Genomic DNA, 14,198 nt, shown 5'->3' with positions numbered 1-14,198 from the left:
TGCTATACAATCTTATGTAGATATTTTGAGAGCAACGAAAGGGTTAGTATAATATGAAGCTTACACCATTGAGTTTTGATACTTCAATTTACAGTGCACAATTTTCGGATACTGCATGCTTTTTGCGTTGAATTTAACACCACGAACTAGCGCATGACGAAAGCCAACGCACTGCTCGTGTGCGATGAAATGATGAAAGTAAAAACAGTTGCAATTGCACCAACATTTTTATGGCACTGTAAAAAATAGGAAGCTTCATATTAAATAATAATAATAATACCGGTAATAATAATAACACTAACAATAATAATAATAATAATAATAATAATAATAATAATAATAATAATAATAATAATAACACTAATAATAATAATAATAATAATAATAATAATAATAATAATAATAAAACCAATGAATACTAATACTAATCTAACAGTTGGATGGAATGATTCGCGGATGTTTCCCAAAAACTCACCGAGCTGAAGCAAAAGATGCTGCAGACCCAAATGATGCCAACTGATATTCCACAGAAGGAATGCTAAAGGTGGAGGAAAAATACAGTTTCTTTTCTGAATTTGTCATTAGGACAACGAAAAAATGGAAAAACGCTTGTTCGGAATCTGTACCCGAACAACTGGATGAAATTACTTCGTGTTCTGCACTGCAAAACCTTAACTGTGACACTTTTTAAACACGTTAGGCGTTTAGCCAAATAGTTATTATCACCAATACGTAGGTTTTCAGAAAAAGGGTTTTATATTTTGAAACATATTTCCTTCACATCACAAATGCAAAATAAAATCAACTTCCCGTCCCTTTTGTTTACAAGTTATCACACTTTCAATTTGTGTCTAAACGCATCCTAAAAGGAACGTGTTTAAAAGGTGTTACAGCTAATGATTTACAGTGCAGTAGTGTTAGCTAGCAATAGTTTGCACCAACAACGTTAGAACACTCATTTAATGACAACAATTAATGTTAAAGCTTAAATTGTACCTTAAGTAAATGATGTTATCTGACTCAAAATGTTAGTGAAAACTTTTATTGACAATGTTATTGGAATTATTTATTGGATTTATGTTAGCGGAATTATATACATGATATAGCGGAATTATGGATATTTAGTGCTGCAGAATAGCGCACCATTGTGCATTTTGCTGGAAAAGACAGAAATTGGCACAGATGTAGTTGTTATTTTGCTTAACTTAACAGGACAAGGGCTAATTGCATTTCATTTCCAAGATGGCGAGAAAACTGCTGATATCTTGTGGAAAACCATACCAAAATATTCCCCTGGTCAAAAGGATTTAGAAAAGTATAGTTTGACTTATCGGTGACGTTAGGCTCTCGAGTTTTAAACAAAAGGTCCAAAGGTCATATTTTGCCCTCCACATGGGTCAAATCCTTTAAAATACCATGTTTTCAGAATCTTAGTCCTATATACTTTGTACAGAATTGAAGAGCCCAATTTTTTCACACACTTGGACGCTATTTATTCAAAACCCTGGCTATTTTTCATATGCTCATACCCAAATTACTAGCGTGAACATTTTAAATTATAACATTTCCCGCCAATGTACGTTTAGATTAAGGACCGCTCGTATGGGGACCATAAATTGCATAAATGGTACTATCTTACAGTGTGCAATTTGTGTGATTGAAGAAAATGAAAATAATAAAATTCAGCTTTGAGTTAGCGACGGCTCTCTTAGCAACAGAGAATTGTCCATGGATTTCAGGCACGAATGTGGCATTTTTTGCTTGTTTATAAAGATATACAAGAGTGGTTTCAGTGAAATTTCCGTGACAATAGTAAAGTAAAACCAGTCCTGTAAACAGACAATAACAGCTTCCGAATTCGGCACCCTCGACGTTTTTAGATAAAAATGAACCAAAATGATCCTGAGGATTTATACCTGCCAATGGGTTTTCTGGGACTACCATGACTACAGGGTGTTAGGTTAACATAAACATGTTAGGGTTTAGGATATGAAATGGAAGATATAAATTGTAAGCTTATTGCACACAACATGATCATGCATGAGATGGACATGTCATGGTCTTGATATGGTGACATGCATTGAGTCCAAATTATAATTAGGAACTCTTTTGTTTTAAATGATTTGAACATGTTGAAGCCTGCACTTAAGGGTACTTGCCCATCAATTTCATTCAGGGGCGTGTTTGAAAAACGGCACAGCGCATTAGTAAAAAGAATAAAAAACACTAAAATTTTCACCAGGGTTCGAACCACTGCCAATTGCACTATGAATGCTAAAGATGCCTACTGTGCCACGGTGACTGTGGTTAACATTCAGCGATTTTCAAAGATATACATATCAACACGTTTCTAGTGTATTGAAAATCAGATTTTGGTAGGAATACAGTCATAGAAAGACGTATGACTCTACTTGTCTGTTTGTTTTTCATTTAATACAAATTAATTTTGATGAATTGAACTGGTACGACTCTTAGGACTCGTGATAAACGACGATTAATTTTGTAACAATAAAATGAAAACGCTGGGTCACTCACGACGTCATTTGTAATTCATGTCAAAACCTGGGGAGGACCACACACATCCGTGTTACTGTATACGTACGCAATCGATACTCAATGATCCAGACAATACCGTTTGAATATACCGCCCTTATGTATGCACCTGCTTGACACATCTTGTCACTTGCGGGAAGATATACTATAGGCCTACCCTAATAGCTTACAATAGATACCCCACCGTAAATAGCTCTCTTCATTACCTCGCTGTGCCATTATATACGCGTAGTGTACGCACTTTTGAACCATATTTTGTTCAAAAATGATAGGAAGGGACTGTTTTCAGCTAAAATGTTGGTTATCAGCAGATGCTTAATGATACCGGGAAGTGTTGCAGAAAGGTAAGCGTACTCTTTATTTATTCAAAATATCACATATCAATGAATTTAAATTGGAAATCCAAAAAGGAAATGTCAGGTCAAAATTCTCACCTTAGAATTATTGTGAAATAAAATCAAACCAAATTTAGGCTCCGCAAACAACGTCCAATTATTTCCATTGGTGTTTGCTACACGTGCATATAATAAATTATGATTTGGGGCTAATTTGAGAAGAGTTAATGCCTCGAGTTTCAAAATACACCGAGTGATGTTTTTTGATCAAAAACATCGACAATTCAAGACTCTGTAAAAAACTAATCAAGAATTTTCTGGGGTAATTACAACTAAGTATAATGAAAGTTATGATCTAAGGTACCAGATGCATCATTAATTTCCTGACTATGATATTTAGTTGTGGGAAAAGATTACTTAAATGTTTTGGCGGGATTATTTCCCGCAAAAATTTCAACCAAAAACAGCTTGTAGCCTTAAGTTTGTTTTATATCTGGGGTCCATTAAACTCTACGAAGGGTCCTTGTTCAGTAGTGTAGTCAGACCTATCGATCGTAAATTATTTTAATTTACTAAATGTATGGTGACAATGCATTGGAAGCTACGATGGATTTCTTAGACTTATGAAGTTACGAAGAGCTACGAAGCATCGTAAATGTTGGTGAATGAACAACCCCCTGGATGTATGACATTCTATAGTAGACGTTTTATAAATGTTACGGAAATTTCTGGAATTCTGGAAATGAGCAAACAATAAAATCCGGAAGGGTATGCCTATTTTTTCCCCATTTTTTTCTTCAGATTTTTTTTCACTGTACGCATGTAAGATACCCCGGTACTTGATTTTGACTTAAAAAAATAAATTTAAGTGAAAACATAATAATGATCAAATTGATGGTTTTTTTCACCCAATATACTACAAATTTATTGGTCTCGCTATGAGTTTTAAAATATTGTTTTAAAACTCATAGCTCTACCAATAAATTTGTAGTATTGGGTTCAAACCATCCAATTTTATATCAGAATGGATTCAAATTATTCCTCTTGCAAATATTATTAGTGAGGCGGATATGTGACATAGATTGGATGAGATGTTCACTTTTGGCAGAAATCATGAAAATGGGTATATAGGGGGTTGAAGGTGTGCTGATTTCAAAAAGCTACGGATACAAATAATCCGAGCAGCCGTTTGGCCGCCATCTTGGAATTCAAAATGGTCGCCATTTGAATATATAGTATGTTAAATTTCTCCGCTTGTGAAGGTCACAGGTTGCTAAAATAAGTGGCAATACCCATATTTGTATTGCAAAGGGACCCATAAAAAGTACTTTTAAACATGATAACTGTTACCTTAAGGGACCAGCTTGGATTTCAAAATGGCCGCCATTTAAACATTGAATGTTGAATATCTTGGCCTGTGAAGATCACAGGATGTTAAAAATGGTGGCAATACCCATATTTGTAATGTTAAGGGTCCAATAAAAATTATTTTAAACATGAGAACTGACCTTAAGGTACCAGCTTGGATTTCAAAATGTCCGCCATTTAAACATAGTATGTTGAATATCATGGCCTGTGAAGACCACAGGATGCTAAAATTGGTGGCAATACCCATATTTGTAATGTCAAGAGTCCCATATATATGTGACGCGGCAGCACAAACGAGCCGTAAATTCCCTAAATTGTATTCTGTGTTACGGTGTAAAATGTGTACGAAGGTCGTATTCATCGATAACTTAAGCTGGCCCGACATCCGTCTTATTTTGATAGTCAAAAACTAATCAATAATCCTATTGTTGAAGTGGATAATAAGCTTCTACCTTAGATGGCCGGCTATAGAACTTTTAATAGCTCTGGTCTTTGTTTGCTTTTGCTAAATCCTGTTCAAGTGGTGGGTTACCAGGCATTGTATTTTGTACAGGTATGCATAACCAACAATTAACAATGAGAGAAATTTCTTAAACCTCGTTGACTTGGGGATGATTTGAAATGACCGCCAATTATGACTGTTTGATATATATTGCCAGCAATGTGGAAAAAGAGATACATGTAAAAACGTAAAAAGCTACACTTTTGTTGAAGGAGCAAAGTTTAACAAACCATAACCCCGCTTCTGGATATCGTTTGAAGTCAAATGATATACCATTTTAAGTTTATGATGTTTATTTTTAAACACGAAATAAAACAAAATTGACTGGGAGGAATTTACGGCTCATTCGCCGTGGACGGTCACATATTATTATTCATGATAACTGCTGCCGTAATTATTTTAAAATGTGACTCCGTTAGTATTATATTATGTTCAACACAATGAAGTCATGCAGGGCCGAGAGTCACTTTGTACGCCATACTGTGGAACGTGAAACACTTCTGCCTATGTACTTGGGCCTTCTGATTCACAACAAAACGAGAAATCGTGGTCTCATCGAAGATACGGGCATTTCTGTCTCGTGTTGCAAGGTCATAGGCATTATTTATGATCATAATGAGGTTGTTTATCCAACATGAGCTAGTTTGTATATATACCACTGGCAACCTGGACAACATAGATCACAACCCAACGTCAACTTTAGCATGTGTTGCATTCCATGGTACCACACTGTCTCTCACCCAGCATTTGTATTCAGAAGAGACTGGTACTCCACTCCAGGACAATAGAATAGTTCTTGATAATGCAGCCATTCCTAAATCCAAACACATCAAGCCATTGCCTGAGACCTACACTTTCATACCTCCACAAGGCCTGCCTAACACCATGCCACAACCCCCTAAAATATAATCAGTTGTGTGATTCCTGAATCACCAATACTCATTTCAGATGAAATGCAAACTAAATGGATGACCAGCTTGTTCAGCTTACTTTGTTTACAGGATTCGGTTCCTCAACCACCAGCAAGAATTGGACAGCTACCGTTGTTTAGAGATATAGCGCATTCAGTTGCTATGTTTAAGCATGGTATGGATGTCATCAGACAAGCAACTACTCATGTAAATCCTGGTTAAGTGCCAGTGTTCACGGAGGACCAGCCTTTGTATGCAATTGCCAAGAAGATGCAGTGGTCCTAGCCCAGCAGCTATAGCGAGGACAAGTATGTTGTACTAATGTGTGGTTTTCATATAGAAATGGAAACGCTGAAAGTAATTGGAAACTGATAGGATGGTAGTGGTTGGATTACCGTGTTGGCTACCGCAAATGTCACAACAAAAGGAAGAACTGGCAGTCTTCAGAAGGGATCTCACACATCAAGAGCACAATGGACACATCAAGATACCACTGCAGTCAACATGCAGGGAAAAGCATACAAAACACATCAAGAAAGTACAACTCAGTCAGAAAGACTTCTTTCTCCGAGTGGTGTAATCATATGGAAGTCAATCATCCGCAATTCAGCTATTTGAGTACAACACTGCAACTGGAACTACACTTCCTCCAATTCGTGAGGGCACAGCGTTAGGCACACTTCCCGCTGTATGTAGAAACACTTTACAACGGGAAAATTATTCCATTTCACTACCACTACGCAAAATGGCTTTCAGTCCTTGTCAGATATCTTATGCAGCTTCACGCTCAGTGTCCTGGTGCTTTTGTTCAATTCTTAAAAGGCAACTGTGTTACACAGGTCGGTCAAAAATAAATCCTCAAAGTCCAAAATGAAGGTCACAGGTATAAAAAGTAATGTACAGCTGTTTTCAAGAATGTATATATCATGTTTCTTTCTTTGAATATGAGAACCATGCTGGCCCCCTTCATTTGCTGAAAACAACATGATGCGGCAGTGTAACAAGACTGGTTTACTTGGATACTTGGAAGATTTGGTACCACGCCCAAAAGATAATTTTCACATCTACTTGTGGCGTTCTTAATCATTGATGGTGCCGCACTAGTGCACATGCTTGACCTCAAGAAATCACCAACTATAAAGTCATGACATTTAATGACTATGCACACCAAGTGTTCTTTCCATACCTAGCGAAGTGAGAAGATTGGCTGTGATATGGGATACATACAAACCTGACAAAGTCTCAAGTCATAATTTTTTATGCAAGGCAGTATATCGTGGCGATAGCCAAGCAATTCGTGTTGCTGACAACACAAGAATCTCAAGAAACTGGATTTTTTTTCTCCGTGAGGATTCCAATAAAGCAGGACCTTTCCAGTTTCTCGCTTCTGCTATGAGCAACAGTCTCGGTACCAGAAGGAAAATTGCTCGTGACAACCAATAAAGAACGTGTTCTTTCAAACCCACCATCAGAATTATCTGAACTACAACCTAATTGTAATCACGAAAACCCGACTACAGGATGCTGATGCGTGCTATGCATGTCCTTCCTGGAGACTACGAGTAAGCAATGATACTTGCCACAGATACAGACGTGCGTGTATTAGTCATGGCAACAACAATTGTTTGCTCGGGTATGAATTATGGCTGGCATTTAGACATGGATCCAAATTTAGATATATATCGGCACACGGTATTGCCAATCAGATTGTTCATGGAGCCTTCTATTCATGCATGCTGTTTGTGGATGTGATACCATATCATCGTTTACTGGGATTGGTAAGATATATGGATGAGCTAGAGGGGTATGCTCCCATATAACAGAACATCCTCTCTGGTTAAAATGAACGAAGCAAGGAAACACCTATGTATTTAATTGCTGATGGGAACCGTCATCCTGAGAACGTTCCTCCAACTAGGTCTACACTTGTCCAGCATGTCAAGCGAGCCGTAATCCAGGCAGGTTGCATGCATTTGCGGACAATCACTAATACTTCCAATCCAAGAATTCCCTCTCCTTCCAATTGGTGATGGGTAAAAGAAGACGCATAGCACACTGGGCTCTTGTTTAAACAACACTTCCAGAAGCATCCAAAGCATGTAGGGGAATGGTCAAATGTGACTGCAAGAGGAACTGTCGTGGAAGGTGTAAATACTATAATGCAAATCGAAATATACACAATTTGTTCGGCTTTTGTTACTGCTCGCGTCAATAATGTCCCAACTCAGGCTTGCGTAAATTCACGCAAGTGTGCGCCAGTCACACATTGCGCAACACACAACTCGCGTAAGCATTAATGCGCCCAACGAACAATCGGCCCTCATGAATATGTGAGAATTCACAGCATACAATGCTGTAGTAGTCTGTGACTATTGTACTTAAATGGCGGCCATTTTGAAATCAAATATGTCTGCTTAAGATAGCATTTCTCATGTTTGTAATAATATATAATATTGGGACCCTTGGCATTGCAAATATCGGTATTGCCACCAATTTTAGCATACTGTGACCTTCACAGACCAATCTATTCAACATACTGTGTTGAAATGGCGGCCATTTTGAAATCCAAGCTGGTCCCTTAAGGTAACAGTTCTCATGTTTAAAAATACTTTTTATGGGTCCCTTGGCAATACAAATATGGATATTGCCACCATTTTTAGCATCATGTGACCTTCACAGGCTGAGATATTGAATATTCTATATATTTCAAGGGCGGCCATTTTAAAATCCAAGATGGCCGCCAAACGGAAACTCGTATCATTTGTATCCGTAGATTTTTGAAATCAGTATACTTCAGAACCCCCAAGTACCAATTTCTATGATTTCTGCCAGAAGTGAACATCTATTTCACATATCCGCCTCACTATATATTCCCATACTTCATTATTGTTTCATTACCTATTTAACGGGGTAAAAGAGGTCAATACCAAATTCCCAATTAATCTCTATGTGACCTATTTTGTGATGTTACCTATTTAACGATACTTCCCATGTGGTGCAAACTATTTTTTACTTCAAATGTTTTTGCAATAGGAACAATTTGAGACCATTTTGGTTTTACAAATTTGACCCCTATGGTGGTCAAAGTATAAGTTTCGACCTTTTCCCTAATTCAAGAACCTACCTCGCAGATATGTCAAACTATGCGTTTTCCGAATCCTTACTAGAGGAGTAGTTTTAGTGTGGTTTTCATCAATATTATGAGAAACTTAGAATTTGACGTCTGTATAAACTTCGATGACCTCTTCCCGACATCTTGGAATGAAATTTAATTGGCCCTTAGACCAAATTTGTTAAGCGTATCAAGAGCTGCATTTGTGCTAATTTTTGTGTACATTACACAGCTTTCACCATTCTGCAGCACTAACTTGAAATATGTTTTAATGGCATGATTTCCAGTAAAGTTTTAAAATAAAAAACAAATTGGTCTCTACATTTTTTTTTATTGCGTGCAATATCAAAATTGAAATTATTGTGTGTACAGGCAGGCCGGAGCCAATGACCCCGCCATTCAATATAGCGTGGGGACCTTGAATTAATGAGCCCGCAAAATCATTCACTTAGCGAAGGATTCACACAAAATGGCTTTTATAAAGCGCCATTTCAGGTGATCACGGCGCATTTCAGTGGCGTACCGTGGCCGCCCCAACCCCGGGGGCTGAAGAAAATTCAATTTTGCCGCCCCTTCCTCAACCGCCTGAAAAGGTTGACCCAATTTTTTCTCGGTCGTTTGAAAAAGTGAAGAGCAAAAAAAAAGGGTTTCAGACGCTAGTGCCCTAAAAGGAGCAATTTTCACAATCTACTCCCGCCTAGGCTGAAGTACCTATACACCCAACGCAAGTCAATTGAAGCCGTACAATTTATCGCGAATTTACGACCGTAAAATTTAGACACTTCTTTTGTCTAGATTAGGATCAACCCTCTCATCTCACTTTTTTCCTGTCAGAAATTAACATAACTCCCGAAACCGAAACAGAAGTTATCTTCGGCTCGTTTTATCTTTTCAGTTTCCGTAAGTCTATTGTTCAGATACGAAAACGCAAGGGATTTAGTAAGTTTACTGTAACATGGCTTCATTGTTAACTTTGAAGTACCAATCAGCTTATTTCAAAAGAGGCAGTTGCTTATGTCAATAAAAGCGGGAGACAACACCGCTGTTTTTAATGGCCTAGCGCCCTCTCGTCTTTGATGCATGCCAATCCGAATGACAAAGTCCACTTTTTTCTGTAAAAACGTTGAAAATAAGCTCTAAAATCACAAAAGTCCCACTTATGAGCATATCGCACCCCAATGCACTTGTGCAGGGCCACAGTGTAGCCCTTCCCTCGTATCAATGTCTATCTCCCTATTTTGCTTCCTCCTGTCCCCCCCCATGATCAGTCTCCCCACTCCCTCCCCGGTCCCCCGGTCCCTACTCTCTCTCTCGAGTTCTTCTCTTTCTAGTCTTTCCGTCTCTCCCTCCTCTCTTTCTTCCTCACCCCTCCCACTCTCGCTTGTTCAGTCTCAACTTAAGTATCTCCTCCCTCCCCCTCGCGAAATTTATCAGTATGATCCATGACTGAAGATAAGCTCTGCAAAAATAAACATTTAAAATAAACCCGAGTCTTGCATATAGGCCCAACCAATTATCAGATTAGCTTGCCATGAATAGAATAAATTATCTTTGCTCCAATGCAATTCTTTTGTATTGCATTTCAATATAAAACATGATTACCAAATCACCACTTGTACGCGCCTCATTGGGAGATATTTGACTATTTTAGATGCTCGTTTCATCGCCAATATGAAAGACTTTTGCTTATAACTTGGCAACATGGTTAGTATATATTTCAATGCAAGACTTTTTTACGAGCCACTTACGTCTAGGCGTAAGTGCATATACACCAAACACAAGTCAATTGAAGCCGTACAATTTACCGCGAATTTAGGACCGTAAAATTTAGACTCTTCTTTTGTATAGATTGGCACCCAACCGCACATCTCAAGGTTTTATGTAAAAAATCAATATAACTTACCAAAACGAAAACTGAAATTCACGAGCTTCAAATTTTCAGTAACTAACAAAAGGCTAGAATAAAAGATTGGTCATACCTGGGAGACTACCACTTCAGAATAACAATGACTTACAAAAACAGTTACGGATACGGAAACAGAAACTGAAAAGATAAAACGACGGTTCGTTCAATTTTTCTGTAGTCAACAAAAGACTAGAATAAAAGCATTGTTCACACGTACCATGCTAACACTTCAAAATAACAATGAGATCCGAAACCGAAACCGGAAACCGTAACCGAAACAGAAAAGTTGAAAGGACCCTTAGCATGGTACGTGTGAACAATCCTTTTATTCTAGTCTTTTGTTGACTACAGAAAAATTGAACGAAGATAACTTCTGTTTCGGTTTCGGGAGTTATGTTAATTTCTGACAGGAAAAAAAGTGAGATGAGAGGGTTGATCCTAATCTAGACAAAAGAAATGTCTAAATTTTACGGTCGTAAATTCGCGATAAATTGTACGGCTTCAATTGACTTGCGTTGGGTGTATAGATACTTCAGCCTAGGCGGGAGTAGCTCGTGAAAATAGACCAGCGTAGAAATATACATTAATATACATTAATCAATAGTAATCAGTGTTGCCTAGAATTACGTATACTTGTTCGTGCAATCGCGCAAAAATCGGTCATTCTGATTATGTAGAGATGAAACGGGGAATTATTTTCGTCCCAAATACACCTTAAAAGTTGGTAATATGCAACACCAGAGAAGTGCGTTGAAGTGAAACTAATAGGATTTCTTTCATTGGAATTGGTAATCTGATAACTGCTTCAGGCAAAATTGCCAGACTCAAATCTATTTTAAATGTATATTATTTGAGAGAGTGGGGATGATGAGACGAGGAGATGATCGGGTGGATGAGAGGAGAGGAGAGGAGAGGAGAGGAGAGGAGAGGTGATCGAGAGAAGAGAGGAGGGCGAGTAGAGCAGGGAGGAGTTTATTCCTTTTATTTTTCCACGTTGATCATAGGCCTACTGCTAAAACAGTGAGAGGGGGAGAGGGTAAAGGAAATACAACATCCAATATAATTCAGATATCCACATAATTCAAAAGATGGCACAGGTGAGAGTTGGGGAGGGGGAGAGACAGACAGACTAGAAAGAGAGGAAAGCGAGAGGAGAAGAGGCAGGGGTCCTTTTTTTTAATGTCACAGTAATATAGACCATAATGACATCAAATTTGCGTTCGGACCTGATGTAGGCCTATCCTGCCTAGTTAAATGAGAGACATGAGTAAGATTGCCCACATGAAACGCCAGTGGTGCATATAATTGACTTATCCAAACTTTATTGACAGACATAAGTGTGATTGACAGCACCTCTTGAAATGAGAAGCATGATGCCCCAAACGTAACAATGAAGTCAACTTACACACCATCTCACTTGCGTTTTCGTTTCTGAACAATAGAGCTCCCGAAACAGAAAAGATAAAACGACAGATAGAGTAGCAATATATTATGTAATGTTTTGTTCGTTTGATGCCGATTAGAGTTTGCGACAGTCTATTCATAAAAGTGGTACCATTGTTTCGAACAAAGAGGTTCCGCCATTAAATTGGTCACTGATCCGGCATCATATTAACGCTCTGCCCCCGAAGGGGGTCACTCCCATTGTGGCCTGCACACCATCCGCGATAATCAACTTTTGAAAAGCACCCTAAACAAGGATTTAACCCTTGGCTAAAACGATACCCTAAACACGGATTTTCTTCCTTGCATCAAATTTCATACCCTAAATTTCATTTCCGCGTATTAACAATTGCAATTTTGCTACCCTTTTTTTCAATATTTTATGTTTTTGACACCCTAAACACGTTACGCGCGTATCGTGCCTACCCACGAAAAACTACCCTTTTACGCGTTTTCATTATCGCGGATGGTGTACAGGCCACAATGGGAGTGACCCCCGGGCGCTCTACATAACAGGCGAGTATCAATAAGTGACCACAATACAGTTATGTGTAAGGGCAGTCATGTGTAAAGTGGTACCATTGTTCTCACGTATCCCAAATGTGTGCTTGTGTGGGTCTGAAGTCTATAAAGGAGGCTTAATTAGCTGTCGATGCAATCATCTTTACCACCACCTGACTACTTTAGGCGCTTCATTTAAATAAATTGAATGCTCTTGCTGATCGATTGCACATCAGAATGTAGGGCTATTAAGGCTCCCATGTCCACATATTAGAGTCAAGCGGTAGCATGACCAGCAAGTTTTTAAAAAAACGACTGATAAAGAAGAATAAACAGATGCACCGCGGACTATATTTACACGAAACAAAACGCTATTGTTCTGTGATATTTTTCGCTGGGTACAAAATATATCTAAAACCATGCTCAATCTTATTTACTGTCCAAAGTGTAATATTTTAATAACTCATTAATTCAAAAAGTTACACCAATCTTACAGTCAATCCGATCGTTTGATAATAAACAAACATTCTTGTATTATTTCACGCGGTATTTCATAGCCAAAATTAGTGTAAAATCATAGCAAATCATACTGATATCCAGAATCTTTCGTCACTGCTACAGCCATACATGGCTGTCACTGTCGCACTACTTTTTGAGATTCACTTTCAAAATATACCCTAGCAATTTCCTGGATACCCTACATACAAATTCTGGATCCCATTCGCCAAAAAATCAAGTTTTTACACAATTCTTTTATTCTTTCCGGACCACAGCATACATTCATATTAATAGATACTCCACTTTCACACGTCGTTATATCGGGACGTCCCCGTGGCGAAGTGGTTAAGGCCATGGACTTCTAATCCACTTGTGAAGTTTTGCCCAAGTTCGAAACTTCCCACCACCTTTTTTTAAAATGTTTTATTAACCAATTTATTGTCATAAATCAAGAATAACACCATTTCGAACATCCATGCTATTGTGATATTATATTTTTTTCATCAAACAAACATGTTTGATTTTTTATTCACATTTAGGCCTAGGCCTAGGGCCTACTTTCACCATCCAGATGCTTTCACCATGCCTGACTATAATCATGATATATTCGTCATTTAAAGGGGCATTTCGTGATCCACAGCCTCATCCCCCCACTTTTCTAAAAAAAAGTTGAGATTTTTATATCACTGGAAATCTCTGGCTACATAATGTTTATGTACAAAATGTTTCTTGCAGATTAATTCGTTTTGCAAAGATATCGTGAAATTTGAATTTCGTTCTGGTGCACCAGAACGAAATTACAACGCATTGTCTATGGAGCAGTGCACAGCAGTGTAATACACATAACCATGCATAACTCGCAAACGCAAAATCGGAATCAACTGAAATTTTGGGAATAGGTTTTTTTCGTGGATATCTACTGAAAAAATGTCATAAAAAGAGTATGCTAGGATCACGAAATACTCCTTTAAAACACATTTATCAGTGGCTCTGTTCACAGCTCAGACTGAAATTATATTTGGAATAAATATTATAAATTGTCACAAATTAAAATCACAAACAGCGAAAG

This window comes from Amphiura filiformis, chromosome 4, assembly GCF_039555335.1.
Source record: "Amphiura filiformis chromosome 4, Afil_fr2py, whole genome shotgun sequence".
Classification (NCBI taxonomy): domain Eukaryota; kingdom Metazoa; phylum Echinodermata; class Ophiuroidea; order Amphilepidida; family Amphiuridae; genus Amphiura; species Amphiura filiformis.
This window is presented reverse-complemented; position numbering follows the sequence as displayed.